General features: G+C 37.1%; 1 protein-coding gene across 18 annotated transcripts in view; it reads right to left on the bottom strand.

Moving 5' to 3' along the window:
- METTL4 (methyltransferase like 4) overlaps positions 1–25,525 on the bottom strand; it is a 426,540-nt gene that overhangs the window by 210,213 nt on the left and 190,802 nt on the right. Inside the window, exon 1 of one of the 18 annotated variants that reach the window (XR_004314963.1) lies at positions 2,150–2,310. The exons of the other annotated variants lie outside the window; for them this stretch is intronic. The gene's annotated coding sequence lies outside the window, so the exon portion shown is untranslated. Of the gene's footprint in view, positions 1–2,149; positions 2,311–25,525 lie in introns of those variants that run through there. 18 annotated transcript variants of the gene reach the window in all.

Below are 25,525 nucleotides of genomic sequence, written 5' to 3'. Positions count from 1 at the left end.
TAAAGCACTATGCCATAAGCCATCCTTAATGCTGTCTGCCACCTGACCAGCCTCTTTTTACACAGTTCTTGAAAAAAACTTTTTCCCTGAACCTATCTAAGACTAAAGACAACACAGGGTCCTTGCAGAACCAAGAAAACTAGAACATTACACAACTTGCGTTTGGGTGATACACATAGTTGGCCTAGCCCTTTTGTATGCTTTATTCATTTTTATGAAAATTTAACCATTGTTCATCTCCAGGTGATGAGTAAAATATGTTCTTATTTATTCAATTGTATCAAGGACATAGGATTTGGGGTTTGACAAGCTCTAAAACAGGAGATGTAGTTCGTAACATGTTAAATTATACTTGATGAGCCAATCCTTGAAAAAAGTTCTGAGATTGTATCTTCATGAAGCATAGGAAGTGAGGATTTCTATTTTCTCTGAATATTCTGAGAGCTCATATAATTGTGGGGCAGCTGCTACAAAAGGAAACTATACAATTCAAATCTGGGACACTATAGTGGAAATCCTTCCCCACATAACAAAGCAGGCAATCACAGAGAACAACAAAACTCAATGCATTATTCATAATTGTAATTCTGGATCATATACAATCATCATAAAAGCCAAGGATGCTTTCAGTTTATATTACAAGTAATTTAGACATCATATGCCTATTTATAAAATGCCATATCAGCTCTCAGAGGCAGCATGGGGAGTTACAGAGTTTCATTTTCTGTAAAGATGCTTTAAAATATTTATTGTTCTAAACCATGAAAGGCACAGATAAAAATCACTGTAATAATCCTCACATGAGGTAACAACTGGGATTAAATCCCTCAAAGCTGGTCATCCCTCTGGTTCCTTAATTCTTGGTTCCAAATGGAACACCCCCAAAAGAAATACTGCACCCTGAATCTACTTCCTGAAGTACAGCTCTTCAAAGCACCAAAATAAACTGCTGTGCAATGTCCACATGAAAAGATTTTAATAAAAGTTCTATTTTTAAAAAAGGAGAGAAAAATCAGATTCTGAGATGTGTTCATGCTTACAGAGCATCCTAGATCTTGACACTCACTATATAAAACAATACAACAAACTGAAAATGAGAAACTAGGACCACAAACAATATCATCTTGGGGAAAACCAAAACATAAGGACATTTAAAAGAAAAGAGAAGTGGACCTTGGGTTTTAAAAAATTTGAATGGGATACACTACCACTGAGAGCTTGTAAAATCACGTACCCTTGTATCCTTGCTTACATTTCTGTATCAATATTGTTCAAGTGTACGTTCAAATATTTGGATTTTGGCTCCCTGGAGAGTCACGCCTGAAAGAAAGCACTGACAGACTGACCTAGGGTCCTGCTATTACAGCAGGAAGAGACATCGTTTCTCTACGTGGAGGGTTTGGGGGGTGGGGGAGGAGGGCATGCTGAAGAGAGAAAACACATTGGCCTGCTTTTACTGTATAGTTTCTTGGAAGCTGGAAATCTTTATTTGTCTACAAAATAGCTCAAAGAGAAGTCCAAACTATGACTTGGCCACTGCAACTGAGGTAGGTAGATCTGCCTACAGTAAATAAAGGACAGAGAAACCCAGTATTGCAGCTAGTTTTTCCTTTTGCTTTGTTTAAAAGCTGAGCCTAATTATTATAAAAACAAAACAAAAAAAAAACCCCCAAAAAACCACTAAACAAACAAAAAGAACAGAAACAAGAGAGCTGGTTTATGTTCCACATCCCTCAGTCTCTACATCTCATTTCCAACCAAATAAAAGCCGGTATTTTACAACAGTCATCCTCCAACTGTATCTCAGTTTTAAAGCTTTTCTGATCTTTCAATGGAATTGATTTCCATAATAACCAGATTCCAGTGGGCAGCCTGTGCATCCTTAGGGGCACTGCCTGTATTATGCTGTCTACAGTTCATCCACCTTGATCCCTTAAAGATATTTAAAAAAACAACAGAAATATGCACTTTGTCAATACCATAAGCTGTTGCAGCAACAAGTCTATAAACAGCAAGAAAAATAAACAGGAGCCACCCTATTTTATTAAAGCCTAATAATACATACACACCAGGCTTTTTGCTTAAGCCCCAGAAATAAAGGAAAACACACCACGGCAGGAAAAAAAGAAATAAACACAGCCTTACTTACACCCTTAACTGGACATACACTCCACAGAGTTTTCCTGCCAAGACCCATCTCGCCCTGTGGCTGCTCCCTCACTCTCTGGGCTCCCTGTGTGGGTTTTCTCCTCTCCTACTCGCCTCTCCTCAGTTTCACCTGCAAAGAGACTCCACCCACATCATTAGAACTGAATTTACCTTCCTGAACCTTCCTAGAAAACTCATTGCTTTCAGCTGATGTTAGCCCTCCTCTAGTTGGTTTCTGTCTCTAAAACAAAGATGTTTCTGGAGCTTTGAAAAAAACTCTTCGAGGAATAAAATCTGCTTTTTGGTTTAAAGAGTACTGTTCTGGGATTCCATGAGACTACACATAAGAAAAAAGGGGGGAAAACCCAAATGAATGGTGGATCAAATAATCTAGAAATTTATTTCCTTCTCCAGGTCTCAGTTGGTGAAAAGTCAAGGATCCACATTGCTCCTAAGTCCCCACACGTGTACCAAGGGTGACCCTGGCCCTAACAGTCCACATGTGTTTCAAATCAGCATAGGGAAGAAATAACACTCATCTACCTCCTTCCACTTAAAGAGGCTATCTTACCCTATGTGCAAAGCAGTTCAGGAAATTTTTACCAGCAATGTGCCAGCTAAAAATCAGGGCTTATTTGTCTGAAAGGGAGGAATAGGTACTGGGAGGCATGCAGCACTTCCTACCACATGCTTGTCTCGTTATTTTGTGTAACTGAGCGTTAGCTATGCAATTATCTTGACACAAAATCATAGACAGCACACACTGTTTTCTCTGTGCTACGTCCTTCAAATGCATTGTTTCATATAGTCCTCCCACCAAAACCATAAAGCTGGTACTATTTTTAATTCCATTTTACAAATTTTTTAAAAAGGCTTAGGAAAGTGAATCAAGTTTCCCAAGGTCACATAGCTTATAAACAGCAACATAGGATTAAAGCTTAGGTGCATGCAATTCCAGAGCCTGACTCCTTTAATAAGCAATGCCACTCCTTCAGTTAAGAGACACCCTCCATAAATCACAACCATGCCCAAGTCAGGTGAGGCTGAAGTCAGCAGTCAGCAGTCTGCACTGTGTCCAAAGTAGTAAATATTAACCTAGGATGTTAACCAGTAACTATGGTGTTTTTTAACCATGCTACACAAACAATAGTGAAGACTGAAAACAAATACACAGTTTAGTGTCACAATGAAGTAAAATTTACAACAAAAGTAACATTTTAAGTCAATGACTGTGCCACACAAAAACAATTTTAAGCATTCATCTTTTCTTAATTACGAAATACTAGTGAGGCATTTAGATAATTTGGAAAAATCGTTTTAAGATTTCTCAAGGTCTCAAAAGTCTTGTTTTTAGGTAGTCATAACATCCAGTTAAATTGGTATTAAGATATTTTTCTTTTTTATCGAGGTATAATTGACATACAACATTATATTAGTTTCAGTTTTGATATTTTCCTTTTTTGTTATGTTTATATATACTAAGCATGGTAGATATGATGAAAAAATTTTGTACTCTGTACTTGGAACTAAGGCTTAAAATCCACTTGTATTTGTGGAAGGTTACATACTAGTTTGAACAAGTTTTTAATCTGAGAACTGAAAGTCAGAGGAAGGCACAGGAAGCTTAAAGTAGGAGAATGAACCCAATGATGGGGGAAGTTGCAAGAAAATGGATGGCTGGAGCCTCCAAACACAAAATTCATCTGCTTCATCACTGTACACCTTTCACATTCAGCTGAATCTCTACATTATGGCCCATACTATAAAATCCAAGACAAATTCAGTACTAAGTCAGATTATTCCAGATACTTTCTGAAAGCAACTCAAGCATACCTGGAAGCTCCACAGATTCGCAAGCCATGAGTTCACAGGAAGTACAGCAGAATCATAATCAGGGTCTTTTCTTTTATAGCTCAGACTGTGGTTTTAGACAATAACTAAACAGTATGCCCTTTACCAAAATACAGAATTTTGCATAAGTAACTTTTCAAAGCATCTTCTCACAGATAATCCTCGAAATAACTTTTTTATGTAAGTAGGTAAAGCAAGAACTATTACCTCCTTAACTGACCAAACCGATTACCAGCTGTATTAGTTAACATAAACTAGGTTAGGCTATGGTGACAAATGCTCCCCAAATCTCAATGGCTTAACCCAACACAGGTTTTATCACTTCTCACATACTCAAAGTCTGTGGGAAGAATGAACAAATCAAGTGTGATAGATTTAAAATGTCCACAAATGTTTCACAGGTCCAAGAAGTAGAATCTACTTTCCCTTCCCTCGAATCTTGAATCTAGGATGGTCTCATGATTTGCTCTGACTAGCCTGTGGAAGTAAATGTGTATGAGTTCTGAGCTAAGCCACAAGAGGCCACAGAGCTTCTGTTCCTGCTCTCTTGGAGCTGTCGCCAGGTGAACAGGCTCGGATTAGCCTCCTGGAGAAGGAGACGTGACATGGAAAGAGAGGTTCAGGAGCCACAGCTGTTCTAGCTGAAGCCCCCAGTAAGGAGTAAGGCCATACTAGATGCTCCAGCCCCAGCTCAGCTGGCCTGGATCAGAAGAACCACCCAGCCAGCCCATACTCATAAACAGTAATGAATAATTTTTGTTCAAAGCCACTACATTTTGGAATGTTTTGTTACTCAGCAACAGCTAACTGCAGCTGCCCTCCATAGCAGGCTTAGAAATCCAGGCTACCCCAATCTTTTGGCACCTCCATCTCTACAGTGCCTCCATGATGACCACAGCAGGGGAAGAAACCACTAAGAAGTCATGCTCTGGAAATTAAGTGCTTTTCCCCAGAAAGGTCCCATGTTACCTCTTCTCACAGCCTATTAGCCTTAACCAGTCATATGACTCTGCCTAACTGCAAGAGATGGTGAGGAATTGTCATCTTCCTGTGGGCCCAGAAGAAGAAAACCAAATGCAAATAAAATGCAGAAGGTTCATTACACTAGCAAATATTTTAAATGGGCTATTATTTTAGTATTTAACTCTCCCTCAGAATTGATGGCTTAGGATTCTTTAGTACTCATCTCATTATGATTATTTTTGGTGTTTTTCAATCGACTTATAAATTAAGTTACATTGTCCATGTATTGAATTTAGATTATCCCAGAAGCTGCCTGGCAGCTAGCCAAGCTACATATGAGCCTGCATTAACTTTCTTATGCTGTTACCACTTAATAAACCACTGTTTTGTAAACAATACTATATAGTTTCAGGTCACCAGGATTTGATGTCTAAATTGCACTACATGTATGTTGTATGTATAGTATAAGTCCCGAAATTCTTTCCTTCTTATCCTCCTCTAAAACAGAGGGTATGAATAAATCTTCTCCTTTAAAATGTTTTATAATAGACTACATTTCACCCCATAACAAACCAGTGAAAGAAACAAAGGTTACAAAGATTTATTCTACCCTCAACACAATGTAATGTTGTCAGAGGTCTAGAATGACTGACTGTCAGTTGTTCAGGTAAACCTTAATCAACAAGCTTGTCTAGAACAGTAAGATGTTGCAAAAGTGACTGCTGAGGAGCTCAAAAGATATTAGTTATCTTGCTCTTCAAATGTCTTTCGTAAATATGTATATAGCTTCAGATTTGGAGAGTCAAGGTTGAGCTGGCCAGGAAGTCTTGGATGGAGCCTCTAAGAAGGAGAAGCACAGTCAGAAAGACCTTTACCAGATTGTTTTTAATTATGAAGACTGGCCACAATATGTGTTTCCTATTGCTGCTGTTACACATCACAAATTCAGGGATTTAGAACAACATAAATGTATTATGTTACAGTTTTGAAGGTCAGAAATCCAAAATGGGTCTTACTGGGCTAAAATCAAGGTGCTAGCAGGGTTATAAGCTCCTTTCTGGAGGATCCAGGGGAGAATCTGGTTTGGTGTTTTTTTTTGTTTTTTTTTTTTTGCCTTTTTCTGCTTCTATAGGCTGCTCCCATTTCTTGGCTTGTGACCCCTTTCTCCAACCTCAAAACAAGAAATTGATAGTTGAGTTCTTTCACATCACATTACTGTGATGCTCCCTTTCCTTCCATGTTCCATATTTAAGGACTCTTGTGATTATACTGGGCTTACTTGGATAATCCAGGATAATCTCAGCATCTCAAAATCCTTAATTTAATCACATACAAAATCCCTTTGCCATATAAAGTAACATTCACAGGGTATCTTATTAAATTCAGGCTGTTATAACAAAAAAAAAATCATAGATTTGGCTGAATAAACAATAAGCATTTATTTCTCATAGCCATGGAGGCTGGGGAGACCGAGATCAAGATGCCAGCAGATTTGGTGTCTAGTGAGACCTGCTTTCTGGTTCATAAATGGCCATCTTCTCACTGTGTCTTCGTGTAGCAGGAGAGTGAGGGAGCTCTCTGGAGTCTCTTTTATAAGTGCACTAATCCCATTCATGAGGGCGCCACCCTTCCCCAAAGCCCCACATCCTAATACCATCATATTAGGAGTTAGGATTTCAACATACGAATTTTGAGAGGACACAAACATTCAGCACAGGGATTAAAATGTGGGTGTCTTTGGGGGACCATTTTTCTGCCTACCATAGACACTACTCTCAGCAGCTGAGGGTAGCTTACATAACTAAGGTTCTTTTCCAGATGCAAATTTTTTTAAAAAATGAAACTTTCGTCAGAGGTTTGTGATCAGCCAAGAAGTAAACTGCCTGAGCAGTGCCCAGAGCGTTCAGTGTCAACCTGGTGCTCAGCCTTGTTGGTCATCAGTACAACCTCTGCCACTCAGGAAGGCTGAGTGGTCTTGCTTCCATCAGTAACAGGCTCCTACTCTGCTGAGTCGTTGCAATAACATTTCAGCCATCTTGGCCTGAATCAGTCGTTACAGAAAGTAGATTAAACTATACTTCAATGAAGCAATCTCCAGGAGGGAAATTGCAGTGATACTAAAAAGTAAGGATAAAGTTATGTCTCTGATTTCAGCTTTATTACATTTTTCCATTCTTGCTACTGCACTTTGTAAAAGAGGTTTTTAATCAACCTGAGCCTATTGGCTTCCTTGCAAACAAAACAGAACTGTTTTCCCTTGTAAAATCAAATCTAATAAAATTTCTTCATGAATCTTTTCTATGGAGAAAAATGTTCCAGAGCCTTGAGAGAGTAAATGAATGTAACAGACTAAGTAGAAGCTTGCAGTAGAAAATTATGGATCATCCTTTGAGCACAAACTTATGAAATATTTCATTCAGGATGTAGTATAGCAGCTGACCTAGGGAGATGTCCAAAAATGGGGCAGAAGATGATGACAAAGGGAAGAAGAAGAGTTAGGGGTCACAGAGAGGAAGCAGAGGATTAGAGTTATGCCTATATGACCCAATGCAAATGGCCATATTCCGTTCACTTCATTCAATATGTTTTTGCCTACTATGTGGCAGCCTTGGTGCTAGCCACTGGGGATATGACGGCATTCATCACTGGCGCTATGGAGCTCACAGTCTACTGATGGAGAGAGAGAGGCATACATCAAATAATTGAAGGAAATGAATACTATAAATAGGATAAGATCTATGATGGAAAAGTACAGGCTTCTGTGTTAGCATAAGAAAGAGAACAAAGCCTTGTCTGGGTGAGATGGTATCTAGGGAAGAGAAATTTGAGCTACGATCCAAAGGAAGAGTTGGTGTTAGTGGGAGAGGTGGCTAGAAAAGCAACCTAATAGAGGAATCGGGATGTACAAAGACTTTGCACCTAAAAACCTGACTGTTAACTGGTCTCCATTGTTGACAGTTTTGTAATCCTGTTTCAGTCCCCTAAGCTACCAAAGAGTTATGAATCAGGAAAATCATCATTCTAACCAGGTGATAATTCCAAACACAGAATTCTACAAATTTCCTGCAAATATTTTAATAGTAATATATGGTCAGCTCAGATGTCAAGGTAAGCAAAATAGAAAGTTCAGAATACTGCTTTTCTGTAGAGACCATCTGTAGTAAATTGTAACAACTGGGTAGAAATACACATATTTTTAATTTTCATTTGTTTTCTAGACTTTTCTAGCCTTCTGATTGCCTTTTGCACACATTCCAAATTAAACATTTTAAGTATTATTCACTAATTTAATATTAACCATATGTAAGTTGGATTTAACATATTTAAGAATGTTAAAGAAGCAATTGGTTCATCTGAAAGTTCAGCCATTGCAAAGAAGTTCCTTTCATTTTTTCTGAAGCAAATTACAGGTACTTTCCCATTTAGAAAAAGTATCAATCACAGCATTATAGCCCCCTTACCCCTTTCCAAAGTTTAAATACTCATTGTTCACTGACTGTACATCCTTAGATAATCTTTTTGTTTTTAATCCTGTCTCTGCACAGTGAGATTTTACACCTTGGAAACTACAGAAGCATTCAAGATATTGTAAGAGAAAATACTGTAACATTTCGGGGCAATTTGTTTTGGCCCAGGAAGTTTGGTATTTCTCTCAAATCTGTCAGAACTTTCTGGATTTACCCTCACCTCACTCAGTATGAGTCTTTTCATGTTTTTTCATCCCTAAAGTTTAGCTGACATTGTAAATCCACTCTTCTTTTATGTCTTTGCCATTTTCCCTGTTGCTTTTTCTTTCAGGGAATACCAGCTCGAAATCTTTCTGCTTTTTCCCCTCTACATCTGAAGATTGACAGGAAGCAATGACTATGCTGTCTTTTGCCAGAGGGTTCAATATAAAACAAATAAAAGTAAACATCACATTACTTTTATAAAATGCCAGCAATAAAAGTTTTCCTTATATTTAACCATCAATAAAAGGAGAATGATTTTGGTACATCTCTATACACAAGAAAAAAACAAACTGTCTTAGAGCACAAAATGCATATTTTCCAATGTTCTTATTATCAAATTATGTATTTGGTTAAGATATTAATGAGCATGTGTGAAAGACTGACCTCTGTTTTATTACCTTTGTTTAATCTGTTTTTTTGGCACATTTGGAAATGTATGAACCCTCTAGGGGAAGAGTTTGCAGAGATTCTAGAACAGAAGAGGCCATACTCGAGTTTATCCCATTTTCATTCATCCTGTAAATATTGACATTCCCTGTGGACCAGCCCTCCACTCACTTCTCTTCATTTTACACTCTCTCCCCAGGTGACCTCACCTAGTTCCATAGGTTAAATGAAATCTGTAAACTTCAGGCTCTTGCAAGATAAAATCTGAAAACTCTCCCATTGCAAACCTCCAGAAATACTGGACGGAATGTATAAAATTCACTTTAAATGTATGAATTGAGATTCTAAGAAAATAACGTGAGAAGTGAAGAGGAACTAGAACAGGAGAGGTGAACAAGTGAGGTAGTAATGCCTCCAAGTAAAATTATCCCAAGTTTCCAGTAGGTGACCTAAAAAAAAAAGGCTTCAAATATACAAAGGAAAACATGGCAGATTAATGATAAGGTATCAACACAGCCACAATCATATAGGGAAACACGAATGCATTGCTCTACGATGCTGATAGATCAAGCAGACAAAAATTAGTACAGATATTAAAATGTGAGCACATGATTAACAAGTTTACAAATATATAATTTCATACCTAACAATTAGAAAATGCATACTTTTAAGTGACTAATTAATATTTTCATAAAAACTGACAGCATAGTAGCTTAAACCATTTCCATGAACACTGAAGGGACTATTTGGTATAAACCAAATTATATTGTCACAATGCAAAATGAAATGCAATAAAAAAGGAGGAAAAAAATTCTCACATGCTGAAAATGCAGTCACACTGTGAACTAAAGAAGAAATCATAATGGAAATAATAAAATATTTAGAACTGAAGGACAGCATATACTAAAAATAGTGGGACAGATACAAGTTTCTGGTAGTCAGGCAGATGGGAATTACTGAAACCTTATGCTGCAAAACACTTTTACATGTTTGGAAGAAAACATTGAAAATAAAATAACTTTTAAAATAAATGGATGATACTGCAAGAAATTAAAGGAAAAAGTTTGAGCCCAAGTACAAAGGCAGAACATCAGTCCAGGGAAATAAATAAATACGGAAACCACCAGCTATCTTATGAGTAAATATACATATATACCCTCCAAATACATAGGCACCCCCATTATATAGGCCCACAGCCTGGTTAGAGACCACACCAGGTAAAATTGATATTTGGGTGGACTATTCTCTCAAAGAAAAGGTAAGATGGAAAATTAATAAGATTAAATAAAGTCCAGAGGAAGACAGCAAGGAAGGCTCACCACGTAGGCAGAACCCTCCACAGAGGCTTAAACAAACTAACACACAAATAAATAAAATAAAGGCTTCCCTTAGACTCCATGGCAAATGGTAGGGCCACCTACAAATGCTTTAGGCCTAAATCTTGATGTCTACCAGTTCTAAAATCCACAAGCGTGAAAAAAAGGATTTAAGGCTATACATTTTCCACAAAGTGTCAATTTAACTGCATCACACAAATGACATGTAGTACTTTCATTTCTGTTCTGTTTCCTCATTTCTGTTTAAATTGTCTGTAGTTTCTTAGTTTTCAAACATAAGAAACACAAGTTTCTCATTATCATTTTACTATCTATTTCAAATTCAATTGCACTGCCATCATAAAATGTAAAATTACAATCTAAAACAAGGTCAATTTTCATAAATGAGTTCTATCTGTGTTTAAATGTGTATCCTCCAATTATCTGCACAGCATGCTATTAGATATTGTGACCAAGAGGCTTTATCATGGAATGCAGTGTTCGTTTAACATTAGAAAATTGTTCAAAGTACTCCAAAACTTGTCTAAACTAAAGAAAAGAAAATAATTTGTTTTGGAAGTTTATAAGAAACATTTAATAAATGCCAGCATCTGTCTATGATGCTTAAAATATCACTCACAAAAATAAAATGAAAGTTCTGTAATTTGATAAAGGTCATGTTACAAAAACCTGCTGCAAACATATTTAATGAAGAAACATTACCTGAATTTCTTTTATTTTTAGGCATAATGCCTGCTATCACCTAAACTATATTTTTCCCATTTCCCCATCTCAGTTGATAACTACTATTCACCCAGTAACTTGAGCTGAAATTCTAGCATTCCTCCTTGATTTCTATTTTTCCTTCACATCCAATATCTAATCCATCAGTGAGCCTCATCTTCTCTCTGCAAAACACAACCTGAATCTGTTCACTTCTATCCATCTTCACACCTACTGCCCAAGTTAAGCCTTCTCCATCTCTCATGTGAACTTCTGGAACAACCCCACAAGTAGTCTGTTTTTCTCCATGCAACTCTCTTGCCACACAGATCCAGAATAATCTGCTTTATTTTTTTTCAGCTTTGTAGAGGATTTGACTATTTTTAGATTCCACATATAAGTGATACCTTGCAGTATCTGTCTAGCTTATTTCACGTAGCCTAAAGCCCTCAGTCTTCATCCACGTTGTCACAAATGGCAGGATTTTCTTCTTTCTTGTGGCTGATGTAGAGTAATTTGCTTGAGAGGTGGCTGATACATTCTGTTGCATATGTATATGTGTATATATATAGCTCACATTTTTATTGGATTCATCCACTGATGGATACTTAACGCTGTTCCCACATTTTGGCATATCTTGTTTCCATATCTTGGTGAATGCTGCTGCAATGAACATGGACGTGCTACATTTCCTTTGGATATATATACCAGAAATGGGATTGCTAGATCATATGATAGTTGTATTTTTAATTTTTTGAGGACCCTCCATACTTTTTTTCATAGTGGCTGCACCAATTTACATTACCAATAGTCACAAGGATTCCTTTGTATTCACATCCTCACCAGCATTTGTTATTTTGCGTTCTTTTTGATGTTAGCCGTGCTAACGGTGTGAGGTGATAGCTCACTGTGGTTTTGATTTGCATTTCTTAGGATATGTGTACCCTGCTGCATTCTTTCCTCAGGGCAAGTATATAGTGCAGGAGAATGTTGTGGTTAATCAATTCATGGGATTTTCTTTAATATAAAATTTATTGTTATAAGTAATAATATTGTATATTATGTTATGTTACATTAAATTCATATATGCCTACAAATTGTATGTATATTATGTATAGAATACATACATACATATTATTTATGTATATATTATAGGTACACTTTTATAAATTAAGAGACTAGCAATTTTAAACAGAACCCTAAAGCTGTGTTATAAAACTGTGGTTGGCAGTATTAGCAATGTAACAAAGCCCAGTCACTGTCTTTCATACTCCTAAGGCTTTGACTTTTCCAGCAATTCAACTGTCGTTCAAAGATGGTGGCATCTTAATGCGTAAAGAGTGTATGTTTCCAGGTTCTCCTATTCCTTTTATTCCTTCCCTGTACTAACTCCTGCATTCCTGCTACGGTCAGAATGTAAACTACCTTTCTCTGAGCCAGGAAATAACAAGGAACTTCTACAAGTTGAAAATTGAAAGCAGAAAGATAACATCCCAGACACATGGAGGGAAAACCAATTAATCCAGGGTAATGAGTGGAACTGAGCTGCACAGACGTAAGTGTTTGTCAGTTTCTTCACTGAATAAATTTTTTATATAAACATTATTTGTACCCAGTAAGAGGCTAAGTTTGTTGATAATAATCATCATCCCTGCTCAAGTGAAACTGTCATTTGCATCAAATAAAAATGTATTTATATCCATTTGGGGACACTGGAATTAATATTGGTTTTAACCATTGTCTTCAAATATTTTTAAATAATCTCTAAGTTAAATTTCATAAATCACGGGTCAGGGGCAATAATTCTTTCCTGTCTCTTTTTGGTATGTTCTGTAAAAAGAAGGAGGAAATGAAACAAAGAGAAGGAAGGGGAAAGGAAGGGAAGAGAAGTAACACAGGCATTTTCATTAATAAAGTCCATACTTTTGTCTCTCTGTCCATCTCAGTGACACCACAGTGTCAGTCAACATTTACCGAGTTTAGGACAGCCACCTGGTAGGAAGGGGGAGTAGGGGACTTGTCTTGAAGCTGTGTTTACAGTGTGAACACACTGTTTCTCCTCAGGTCTTCTCACCACTTGTCATGGCTGGGATGATAGTGGGGTTTTAACGCCCCTCCCCAGCTAGCCTTGACACTGCTATGCCTGCGTTCAGACACCCTGCATGTCTGCCATGTGCCATGCACTATCCTAGTTTCTCGGACTACAACAGTGAACAAGGATATTATTACTCTTCCAATGAGCTAACAGGGATGTAGGGAAATGAGCAAGTGATTATAAGAGAATGTGAGGATGGACTGTAACAAAGGTAGACCAATAGAAGAGGTACCTAAATCAGTCCGGGGTTGGGAGCAAGAGAGACCAAGGAACTTCTATCTAAACCAAGATCTGAAGAAGGAGTAAGGGCTAGTCTGCCAGAGAGGGGGAAATAAAAAACAATATTCCTGGGCTGAAGGGACAGAGCCAGAAGGAAGAGCAAGAACATGTTTGTTTGCAGCCCTCGTGGCAATTCGCATCCTCATGTACCAGACCGGAGGTACCTCCCCTATCGTAAGGGAGACTGTGTGTTTGGTGACAACACCTGGAGATGGAAGACCCATTCCTCTGCCTTAGAGGAGAACTAGTTCCTGTCTTTGAACCTGAAAAGTATCCAGGGTTAGAGAAGGGCAGAATCCTGAGGCCCCCTGGGGTAGTGTCCCAGAAAGAGCAGGACTTACAAGTGAGGATCCAGTACTGCCACTCGCTAGCTGGGTGACTATGAGCAAGCTACTCAACCACTCAACTGGCTTCAGCTTCCTAAAGAGCAAAATATCACCTCCTAGGGTTGTATTGAGAATTAAATGAAAATGTGCATGTAAAACACGGTGCCCCTTCTCTTAGTAGGTGCTCAATAGTTTGTTCCTTCCCCATCTCACCTCTTCCATCTTCAGTGCAAGTGACCTCTGAGAGCAAGTGCTTAGCTCTCCACCTACTTCATACACACACACACTCACATTCACCCAAAGCTCAGTTTCTATCCAAGAAGAGTCCCTAAATAACCCCTCCTAGCGCTGCTCTCAGTCATTTCTACTGGAACCACAGGTGCAGGAATGTAAAAGGCACCTTAGCTGTTTCTGTACCACCTTCCTCTGTAGAGTCTCAATGAAGGATGGGTGCGTGTGGGGTCTGGCACAGACCCTGCCAGGAGACGCAGTCAGACCTGTCTACACTGCAGCTGCCTCTCTGATCTCCACTTTAAAAGAGGAAAAATTCAAAGCAACATGCTCCCACTTGAGATTTTGTTTTGGTGTTTTTGAAATGAAAGTTATTTGTAAAGTTCTCCAATCTAAAAATATCTAAGCAAGTTGATCAAGCTTACAAATCTAAAGAACATTTATATGGTTGCACTCTAAAACTCTGAGCTTTTCAAACACATTAAAATCAACTGGTCCCAGAGTCGGTTTCACCAACCCCTCCTCGACATAAATTATATACGCTATGCTGCTTCAAAGCCTCTTTAGCTTTAGCACAATATTTCTTTCCTTTAAAAATGCAACAGATCAGAAGAGAGTTGGAAATATCATCTGAGGCTATATAAAACAAAAGAGATGCTGCTAAAGAAATAAAGCTCACTCAACCAAAAGAGAGAATGTAAACCTTCAGAGAATGAGCTAGGACAACCCTATGAATCTCACTAGGAAACCAAATAATAAGCAAGGAAAGTTAATAATGAATGATACAAGGATTAGAATTGGATACTGTAAACCCTACAGAAGCAAAGCCCTCCTGTTTGTTCTGACTTTGGCTCTATTTCTCATTTACTGAAATCAAGGGCAGTGTACATCCTAGACTGACCCTCGAAAACATATGGTCTTTTGAAATTCCACTCTATGAGAGGTAAAGATGCATGACTCAGTACGTAGGGGTTAGATTTTATTAAAGTAAAAATTAAGGTTTTATACAAAAGCTTAGGACTTGGGTTTTCCTGCAGCAGAATGAGATCCCAGAGGACAGAGCAGAATGGAGCATACTCTCTGCCAAGAAAGAGTGAAGTCGATCACCTGCTATTTGTACCTAAATGTGTAATTACTATACATTAATAATTATATAATATATAATAATAATTGAGGCTGCTGCTGAAGCCCTAAGACTTCTGGCAATTTTATGGTTGGGGAAATCTGGATAGATAATCATTCCACTGGACATGGGTAAGTACCATCCATTGTAAGAACTCCTCAGTAAATCATCCTTGGAAAAGCCCATCACCAAGCCTTCAAAGTATATAAAGCATTTATCATTATCCTTATTTTCAGATGAAGAAAATTGAATCTCAGAGATTGAGAAGCTTGCTTAAGCCACATCCCTTAATCTAGTAGGTGACAGAATTAGAACCTGAACCCTGATCTTTGACCCTAAACCTTTGGATCTTGGTCTTTGCAGTGGCAACCTCCCTGACATACTATTTTTTTTCCTTCACTTAAACCTAATTAAGCAATTAGATATAGTTTGAATAAAAATGTATGTCAAATAAATTAAGCCTCTTTTCTTAAATTTCAGAGTGCAAGCATTGTACACTACCATTAGTAGCACATTTGTATAAAACCTTTCAACCCACACTACTTTGTAATATATCATGTGGGTACAATATATTTGTATCCCCGTTCTGTAAATTGGACAACTGAGAGAGTTCACTTTCTCTGTGTCACACAGCTACTGTGTGGCAGGTACAGGACTAGACCCAGGCTTCCTGATTTCCTAACATGCTTCCTTTTCCAAGTGTCCCTGCTGGACTGTCTGCAGCAGCACAGTTTGGTAAACAGCTCTTCTGTTTACAATGGCCACCTCATAATGCTCAAGTTATAATCTGGGGAAAGGTCTGTCAGCCCCTGAGCTCTCCCTCAAATCAGCACAAAGTGTGTAGACTCCTCTGGCTGGATCAGAAACTTGACTCAGGATCAGGGTGTCCTGTGACAACTGAACCACTGATTGCTGATGGCTACTCTCTTGCCTGCCCTGAACTTGTGATCTATGGTCTGTTCTGCTGGGTGATACTTGTCATTTCTTTCATGGCTGCCCGGCTGTCTGCTGTGTCCCTAGCATATGCCTTCTCCCAAATATGCGCCTTTCCTGCTCTCTTCCCTAACCTGCTCCTCAGCGTTAAGCCCCGACATTAACTCCCCATTCTCTCAATCTCAGCATCTCTACCAGGGCTGCAGAAACACTGGCACAGGGCTCCTAGCAATTCCTGCTCTTTCTTCTATGTGACAGAGAAGCAAAAAGAGAACCAAGTCTGCAGACATCTTAGATTAGGCAGCTGAGTTTCCTCCAGGCTTTTCCCCATTTAAACAGAGTTAATTTTCCCTTTGATTCTCAGGAAACCTGAAACATCCCTCCTTTGATAGCTAAAGTTGCTATTTATGCCATCAAACAACAAACAAGTTCACCTACATAAGTTCAGCAAAATTACATTAACAAATACTCAGTATTAAACTTTTGCAAACAATCTCAGGAAGAGTTTTTTCCAGGATGATGATATATTCCTTAAGGTACAGACCAGAATTTTTCAGATAAAATTTCCACAGGACTTAGAGAGAAATTTGACATCCCCAGTCTACAAATCTATGATACGTCCTGTTCATTATCTCTCATCTTTATCTGGAATGCACATAAAAGAGACAACTGTTGGCATTTTTTTTTTTTTTTTTTTTTTTTTTGGTCTTTGGTTCGGTTTCCATGGCAATTACCCTACGGACTGTTAGATTGCTTTCACCTTCCAAATATTCATTTGAAAATGGTAGCCTGTCTTTTCGCTATTTACTGATACCTAACGAGATTTTTTAGCCAAAAAACATTCTGCATTCTTCCCTCTATCCTGCCTAAGCCCTGTGGTGGCTCAGCAGCCCATATTATTCCTAAACTATCAAATTCCATTATCAAATACTGTGATTCTTCTACTCTCCCATGGAATCTTTGATTTTAAATTCTCCAGCTAGAAAAAAAAAAGTGCACTAAACATGATAATACAGGAGAAGCACAAATTCACGGGAGAAGTTAAGGGTAGATGTAAAAATCAAAATAAAACAATTTTCATTGTTTTCTCACAAAGTTTCCAAGTCTTTTCTTCCAAATCTCTGAAATTTTTTCCTTCTATCTAAAAGACTTAAAGTCCAATCTTCCAATCATCCATGTTTCCATGGATGTTATTCCACAAATATTTGATTAGAAAGACATGGTTTGCTTCCAACTCACTTGTAAATAAGATTTCAAGAATTCCTTCACACTTCATATTCCCTATTGAGAAACTGATCTTCAACTGGCTAAGGGTTTCATTATGAAAACAAAAAGAGATCTTCCTTTATTTATGTGAAACTTACAAGTCTGACAAACACCAAGGACCTAACCATTTTCCTTTTCCTCAAAGTGATGTTTGAGAAAAGCTTTTAATGGAAAAAAATAATTTTTTAAAATATAAATCTAAAAAGGTATCATTTTTCATACATTTTTAAATGGCTTTTTCAAGTAAAATCCAGTTTTGTAAAAGTTCAATGCAATTCATATCCTCATACATTACAGGTGCCAGGCTGAAAGTCTTCTAGGATTTTTCATATACTAACACACTTCATCCTCACAAATCTATTAAATCATACAAATGAGGAGACTGAAGTGAGGATAATTAACGTGTCTAATGGACTTTTAACCAAGAGAAGGATGCTATAGCACATCTTTTAGGAAATTCATTCCACAAAATGAACCAAGAGGAATTAAGATGACCCGTGCATTTTGAACTGACAATCTCACTTTTAGGAAATTATATTAAGACAAGGATACAAAACTGTTGATGACTATATTCATGAAGATGTTTATCTCAGCATCATACTTGATAGAACAAAATAGAAGGAATTTAAACATTTAGCAATAGGGCAATAAATTGTGATTTTCCACTTAAGACAATATTAAACAATCTTTGAAAGTTATATTTTTGGAAACAGAGTAACAACATTAAAAGATAGTTACAATATTCTATTTTTACACTAATAGGAATAAACAATTATGTTCATGAAAAATTTTGAAATTCTTGAAAGATTTTTAACTGACATGATTGTGTTAGATGACAATCTATTCTCTGTTTCTATGGGCAGCTATAGCCTACCTCACAGAAAAACTGCATTTCTGAAAACATAAAACATATATCTATATATTGAATCTTCTCATATACACATAAATGCAGCAAAGAGTGATTTAAGTATTAAACAAGAGACAGACGATCTAAGAAAATCTCGAACCCAAATGTAATTTTTTAAAAATCCTTTTAAAAACATGGCCTTCTTGATGACAGTATAACTGTCACCTCTCTGGATGGCATCTGACCTGGTGCATCAAGAGTTGAAAAAAACACTCAAACCCTTAAACCACACAAATTTTCGATCTAAAAATTAATCCTAAAAATGTTTATAAAACAACTGTGTGAAATGGAAATTATAAATTACATTTAGAACATATAGGAGAGGATGTGGCCTTGAATGGAAAACTTCTCTGAGGAGGTAAAGTTTATGCTGGGACTTGAGTCAGCCAGGGAAGAGGGGGTGGAAGAAGGTTCAGATCAGCAGAAGCTCATGTAGGCAGTCCATAGTCGGTGGAGAGTATGGAAGATTTAAGGTTTATAGCTTTAAAAACATCCAGTTTATTTAAAGTGGGACAAGTGTAGAATAATATCCATGAGTCAGGCACAGTGGTCAAGGGCAGCTCCTAGAGCACCCTAAAAATCACTTAAACAATTTTGTTAGTTCCCTCCAAAGAGACTTGAGGTGGATCTGCATTTTTAAAAGGTTGTCTTTGCAGCAATGAAGACAAGGAGAAAGAGAAAAGATGTGCATTTATCATTCCTAATCCTTACAATAATCCTTCAAAATATCTATTATTATCCCCACAAATAGGAAATGGAAACAGAGTGGTCAACTGACTTGCCTAAAGTCACAGTCATAGAGCAGGGTAGTATTCAGATACTAACACTGGCCTCATTTGAATCTAAACCCTTCCCGTGGCATTTGTTTGAATCTCTCCACGCTTTGGCTTCTTCAGTCTTTTATAAAGTGTGGATAATGATAAAACCCTTGAAGTAATGTTGTAAAGATTAAGAGATCCCATAAGAAAAAGTACCTCACACATTGTACATGGTTGGCTTGTTCATTTATTCAGCCCAACTGTAGAGCATCAGCTCAATGCTAGACACTATCAGGACATTGGGAATCGGTGTTACGATGAAGGAGTACAACGGTCCCTGACCTCGGATGTTAATTCTTCTCTCCAACAACACACCCACAACAGACACAGACACACACCCACACACACCTCCTTACTTCTAGACCATGTCTCATTCTTGTCATCTCTATCAGAATGCATAAAAATGAGAGACAAGGTAAAATTCAAATAAATCCTTTTAAAATTGAGCTCAGTAGGAACTTAATTTAAAAAAAAAACATTAAAAGTGCATTAGTATATTAAAAGAATATTCTCTTTTCAATTGCTCTTTCCTTGAATTTCCAAAGAAATTTAATCTTTGATATGAGTAAAAGTAGCTACAGATGGATTTTAATTTCAATTTGCATAGCAATAGGGGAAGCAGTAGGTTGACACCTAGCAAACTCCATGATTTGGGAGTCAAGAGGGGGTGACACTTAGAACTGGACAGGGTGGGAGGGGAGATCAGGAGCCTCCCCCCAGCCAGGACAGAGCAGGACTGGGTGAACACCGGCAGTTTAACCAACAGTGGATGCTTGAATGGGAGCCAGAGCTGCAAGGGTTGTGCCAGTTTCTATCAGTCAGCAACAGAGGAGAGACGATGTAAAAGTGGATCTTTTCCCAAGCAATGTATTTGTCTCAAAACTGAGACTCCAGCAAAAATGTCAATTCAAGGTAGTAATATAAATGCCACTGCAGGAAGACACGGAGAGAATAAGAAGGGGAAGAGGTCGAAGAGATGGGTGTCGGGCAGGGAGACCTCAGTACCCTACCACATGTGGTCATCTCCAAGACTCATTCCCCAAACATTATTTGGTGCCCCAACTCTGGGCACTAAGAAGCCAAGTTACAGACTGGGCAAAAATATTTGCAAAACTCAAATCTGATAAAGAACTGTTATCCAAAATACACAAAGAACTCTTAAAATCGACAATAAGAAAACAAACAACCCTATTTAAAAAAATGGGTCATAGACCTGAACAAATTTCTCACTAAAGAATATATAGAGACTGTGTAGCACAGGGAAATATATACAGGATCTTGTGGTGGCTCACAGTGAAAGAGAATGTGACAATGAATGTATGTATGTTCATGTATAACTGAAAAATTGTGCTCTACACTGGAATTTAACACAACATTGTAAAATGACTGTAACTCAATAAAAAAAGGAATATATAGAGAGGCGCCTCATCATATGTCAGAAAAGAAATGCAGATTAAAAGTACTACCTGCCTAGTAGACTAGCCAAAATCTGGATCGCTGACAACACAACTCTAGTGAGGATGGAACTCTCATTCATGGCTGATGAGAGTGCAGAATGTATAAACACTTGGGAAGACAGCTTGGTAGTTCCCTACAAAATTAAACATACTCTTACCATGTGATCCAGCAACTGTGCTCCTTGATATTTGCTCATAGGAGCTGAGAACTTACATCTGCTTAAAAACCTGCACATAGAGGTTTATAACAGTTTTATTCATAACTGCTAAAACCTGGAAGGAACCAAGATGTCTTTCAGTAGGTAAATCAATATGCTAACTGTGGTACATCCAGGCAACAGAACATTATTCAGTGCTAAAAAAAAAAAAAGAGAGAGAGAGAGATAAAGACATGAGAAGACATGAGAGAATCTTACATGCATATTACTAAGTGTAAAAAGTCAATCTTAAAAGGCTACATACTGGATAATTCCAACTATATGACATTCTGGAAAAAGCAAAACTATGGAGACAGTAAAAAGATCAGTGACTGCCTGGGTTTGGGTGGAGGGAGAGATGAATAGGCAGAGAACAAAGATTTTTACTCATTAGAATATTCTCTATGATACCATAATGATGGATACATGTCATCATACATTTGCCTAAAGCCACAGAATATACAACCTAAAAAGTGAACCATAAATTATGGACCATGGGTAATTATGACCTGTCAATGTAGGCTCATGAACTGAAACAATGTATCACAGGGCAGCCTATCAAGGGACGGGCAGGGAGTATATGGGAAATCTGTATCTTCCCCTCAGTTTTGCTGTGAACATAAAACCGCTCTAAAAAATAAAGTCCTAATTGTAAAAATGGCCAAAATTTTTCCAAAGTTGATGAAAAGTATAAGCCAACAGATTTAAGAAGTTCAACAAACCCTAAACACAGGAAAAATGAAGACAGTAACATTCAGTCAAAACCATATATGAAGAGAATCACATCAGGCAAAGCCATCAATCAAGAGAAAATCTTCAAAGCATCCAGAGAAAAGGGATACATCATGTAGAGAGGAGAAAAGATAAGGAAGACAGATTTCTCATCAGAAAGAATACAAGCAAGGAGACAATGAAGTAATGTCTTTAAATTGCTGAAAAGGAAATCTGTCACTCTAGAATTCTATATCCAGGGACTGTACCTTTCAAAAACAGAGGCACATAACTGAAATAATTTATCACTAGGAGACTCAGACTACAAAAAAATGGCAAACAATTTTCTTTATGTAGAATTTAAATGATAGCAGATGTAACTAGGGGTCTACATAAAGGAATGAAGACACTAAAAATGGTAACTATTTGGGTAAAAATATAAGTTTTCTTACTTTAAATTTAAATTTCTTTAAAACAGAAATAATAGCAATGGAGTACATGGTTTACAACACATGTAAAAGTAAAATGTATGACAACAATGTCATAAAGGCCAGGAGACAAGAAATGAGAGGATAGTACTATAAGGTCCACATATCACATGTGAAATAATATCACTTGAAGGTAGACCATGACAAAATAAAATAAAATAAATTTAAAGAAGAGCTTTAAGGAATGACAACAAAAAGGGACCATGAAGATACAACTTAGATAATGGAGAGCCTGTCCCAGGCCTTACTAAGTGGTTGGAAAAGTATTTTAAACCTGTACAAGAAAACATATGAGTCCAGCTGGCTAGTCTGCAATAATTTCCTACTATTGTTTTAGTTGGGGTTTTCTAATTGGTTAGACCGAACTAGATGGAACAAACTAAATGCGTGACAAAGATGCTTCATGACTCTGGGGACCCCGCCAATATTACTGTTTAAAAAATTGATTTGTAGATTGTTAAGTGATTTAAATCCCAGAAAGTGAGGAAGCTGCTGCAACTTTTGCTTCCACCATGCTTTCTAACCCGAAGAATCAAATGAGAGACTTGTGAAATAAATGATAGTGACTTTGTGAGATTTTTCTGGCATTTCATCAAGGTATTAAGAGGCCAGATGTTTCCCCAGTTTGCAGAGATCAAATATTAATAATAACAAGAAGGCCCACGTCCCTCTGATGCAGAAACGGATAGGAAGTCTATAAATCTTCCTATCCCTGCTCCACTTCTATTTCCTGACAAGCTGACTAGTCGGAGGGCAATCCCTCCAGAGCAGCTATACTGACAAAACGAAAAAAAAATTAGTCACTTTCATTTATTTACTCGTTTTGCCATGGGAATTTCCTGCAAGCATATATAATAATAACTGGCTAAGCAAATTATTCTGTACATCTTATTCCATTTTTTTCTAAAGAAACTCCACAGAGGAGCTTTCCTTGTTATCCTAATCTCTAAAACTATAAAATGGAAAAACATCTGTTTCTGGTGGACTCCTTGCTTCCTTCTATTTTTTACAAGACAAAGGCACTTTGTTCTGACAGATGTGACAGACCAGCTAGTTGTAAACTAAATAGCCGGATGATATACTATGTTATCAAGTATTTATGAAGTAATCTGGGAGAATATGCAGCTGGTCCCCTGCTCCTTAACAGATGTAAGAGTTCTCAGTATATTTCTCTGATTGATTACATGAATTTCCTTATTACAGTGGTATATTAGAAAACCAGTCTTTAGTCATCTAATGCCTTTTCTCTATAAGACTATCTTTCTGGAATAAAAAGACATTTGTTTTCATACTAACAGCAGAAACAGCATTTGTCCAGAGAAATTCTAGATAGAAATAGATTCAAATATAGATTGTATACTAGAATTACTTAATTGGAATTGCCTCATTAAGTATTTGTTTGAAATGAATCATGTTGTTAGTCACTATACATGAGTTAAATATCTTAATATGTGGGGAAGCTATCTTTGGGTTTTTCTGCCAAAATATAAGGTTATTTTCCCTGACATACTGTATAAGCTCAAATTAATGAACAGAATTGCATAACACTAGTCAGATAAATTTGCTTTGAAGTTGAGAATATGTCCAAAACATGTAAGTTCAAAACTGAACAGTCTTGGAAAGTTCCAGTGACTATAAATAGAATTTCTAAATTCAAAATGTCATTTCATCCTTCTCCATCTCACCACTTGACTCTAATAATTGCTCTCGTTGCCTTATTTTCCTTTAGTACCTGTGACCATTTCCTAAGATTATTGGGTACTGTGTGATCTTTTTCAGTTACATTCAGTCGCATCATATAAAGATTATCTGATAGGGAAAGCAACATATTCGTAATATAAGTAACTTTGCATAGCCAACTTTTAAAACCTCTGGTTGTCATCATAAGACACCAACACTACCAGTAGCAATGTTATTCTTGAAGCCACCTAAGGGTTCATTTCGGTGGTTGTTTTCTATTACACCGATGGACAGGACAGCCTGTAACTACAATTATTAATTACTTTAATGTACTGCTAGGCAAATTTAAATATATATATATGGAATTCAGGATCTTGAATGGACCATTAAAACAACCAAGGTTAAATCATTTCATTTAGCAAAACCACAAGTAAAAAGGCAAATGACTTTCCCGAAACCACACAGCTGTCTGGTGGCAGAACTGATTATAGAACAGGGGTCTCCTGTTTCCAAGGCCAATACTGGATGGGGTATAATTGGTGGTTTTGGCCAACACTTACAGAATAAATTGTACTGGAAACATTCTGCTACCATGACTATAGAATCAACCTGAGTATACAACAAAAACAAACATACAAATGTTTACATCACAGAAAAACAAGAGTGGGAAATTCCCATCATTTATTTCTTATCAACTTACATTTTTTTAACATAGACACAGAAATGTTTCACTAGTAATTCCTATCGATCAAGTAAACTGAAAAAACAAAGATTGAACAGCGAGTATTTGTCTGTTGCTATGTAGCTTTGAATAAGGAATTAGGAACTTTGAGTTAAACAACGTAATTTCTTTGAAGAGTCCGATCCTTATTACTCTACCTAGAGATGAGGCCAGAAAATCACATGTCTATGAAGAAAATAAAAACAGAAATTTACACAAGAATAAGATGAACTTGTCTCTTCTTCCCCACAACCATACCAGTCAATAAAGAGTTTCCTCTTTAAGTAGATTTTTAGAGTATTTTGCAAACCTGCAGTGTGAACAGAAGGACCAAACAGATTCAATAAGTCATTCAAATAAAATCTGTATGGCCATTAAATCTCAGCAATATCTATGGAGTTATTTATATTTCCAAGTGCACTATGTTAAGTAATATAACATGTACCTATTTATGACAGCTTCATCTCCTTGTTAATTCTCTAGTCCTCTGCCCTCAGGAAAAATGCCAGCTTTCAATTATCATTTAAAATTAACTTCTCTTTTTCCTATTTGTTAAAATATGACTATACCCTTAGTTTATTGCAAACATTGACATCAGCCAGCAATCTCTTCATCATCTCCATAGCTATGTAACTCAAAGTACATCTGTTTCCATTTGAAAATATGCTTGCTGCTTCCCCTGGCTAAATCCCACTGTCCTATAATGTAACTCTCTCCGCCTTCTCCAGCCATATCTACCTTCAGTTCATTCATTCAATAAATATTCCTCCTCCGTCACGTCACAGATTCTTTCTCCTTGATCCATAAACATGTTCTGGTTACTTCTAAATTGAACAAAATCTTTATTTGACCCTAATGCCTTTTCAGGTTCTTTTCCTGCATTTTTCAGGCAAGCTGAGTATATCCATTAAAAGGTATATTATAATAGAATGCTTAATGTCATGGGGAAATGTTCCACAAAACAGTAATACAGCATCATTCCAATTTTGTGGAAAAAAATATCTATGTGTGCATAGTAAAAGGTATCCAAGGCTGTACACACACACAGAGACACCCAGAGGGAGACAGAGACAAAGAGAAAGACAGACTTCTCTGGGTAATGAAGTTACACGTGATTTTTATTTTCTTCATGTTTTTCTCTTTTTTCACTTTTTAAAAATTGAAGTATAACTGA

This window comes from Camelus ferus, chromosome 24 (genome assembly GCF_009834535.1).
Source record: "Camelus ferus isolate YT-003-E chromosome 24, BCGSAC_Cfer_1.0, whole genome shotgun sequence".
Taxonomy (NCBI): domain Eukaryota; kingdom Metazoa; phylum Chordata; class Mammalia; order Artiodactyla; family Camelidae; genus Camelus; species Camelus ferus.
This window is presented reverse-complemented; position numbering and strand designations above follow the sequence as displayed.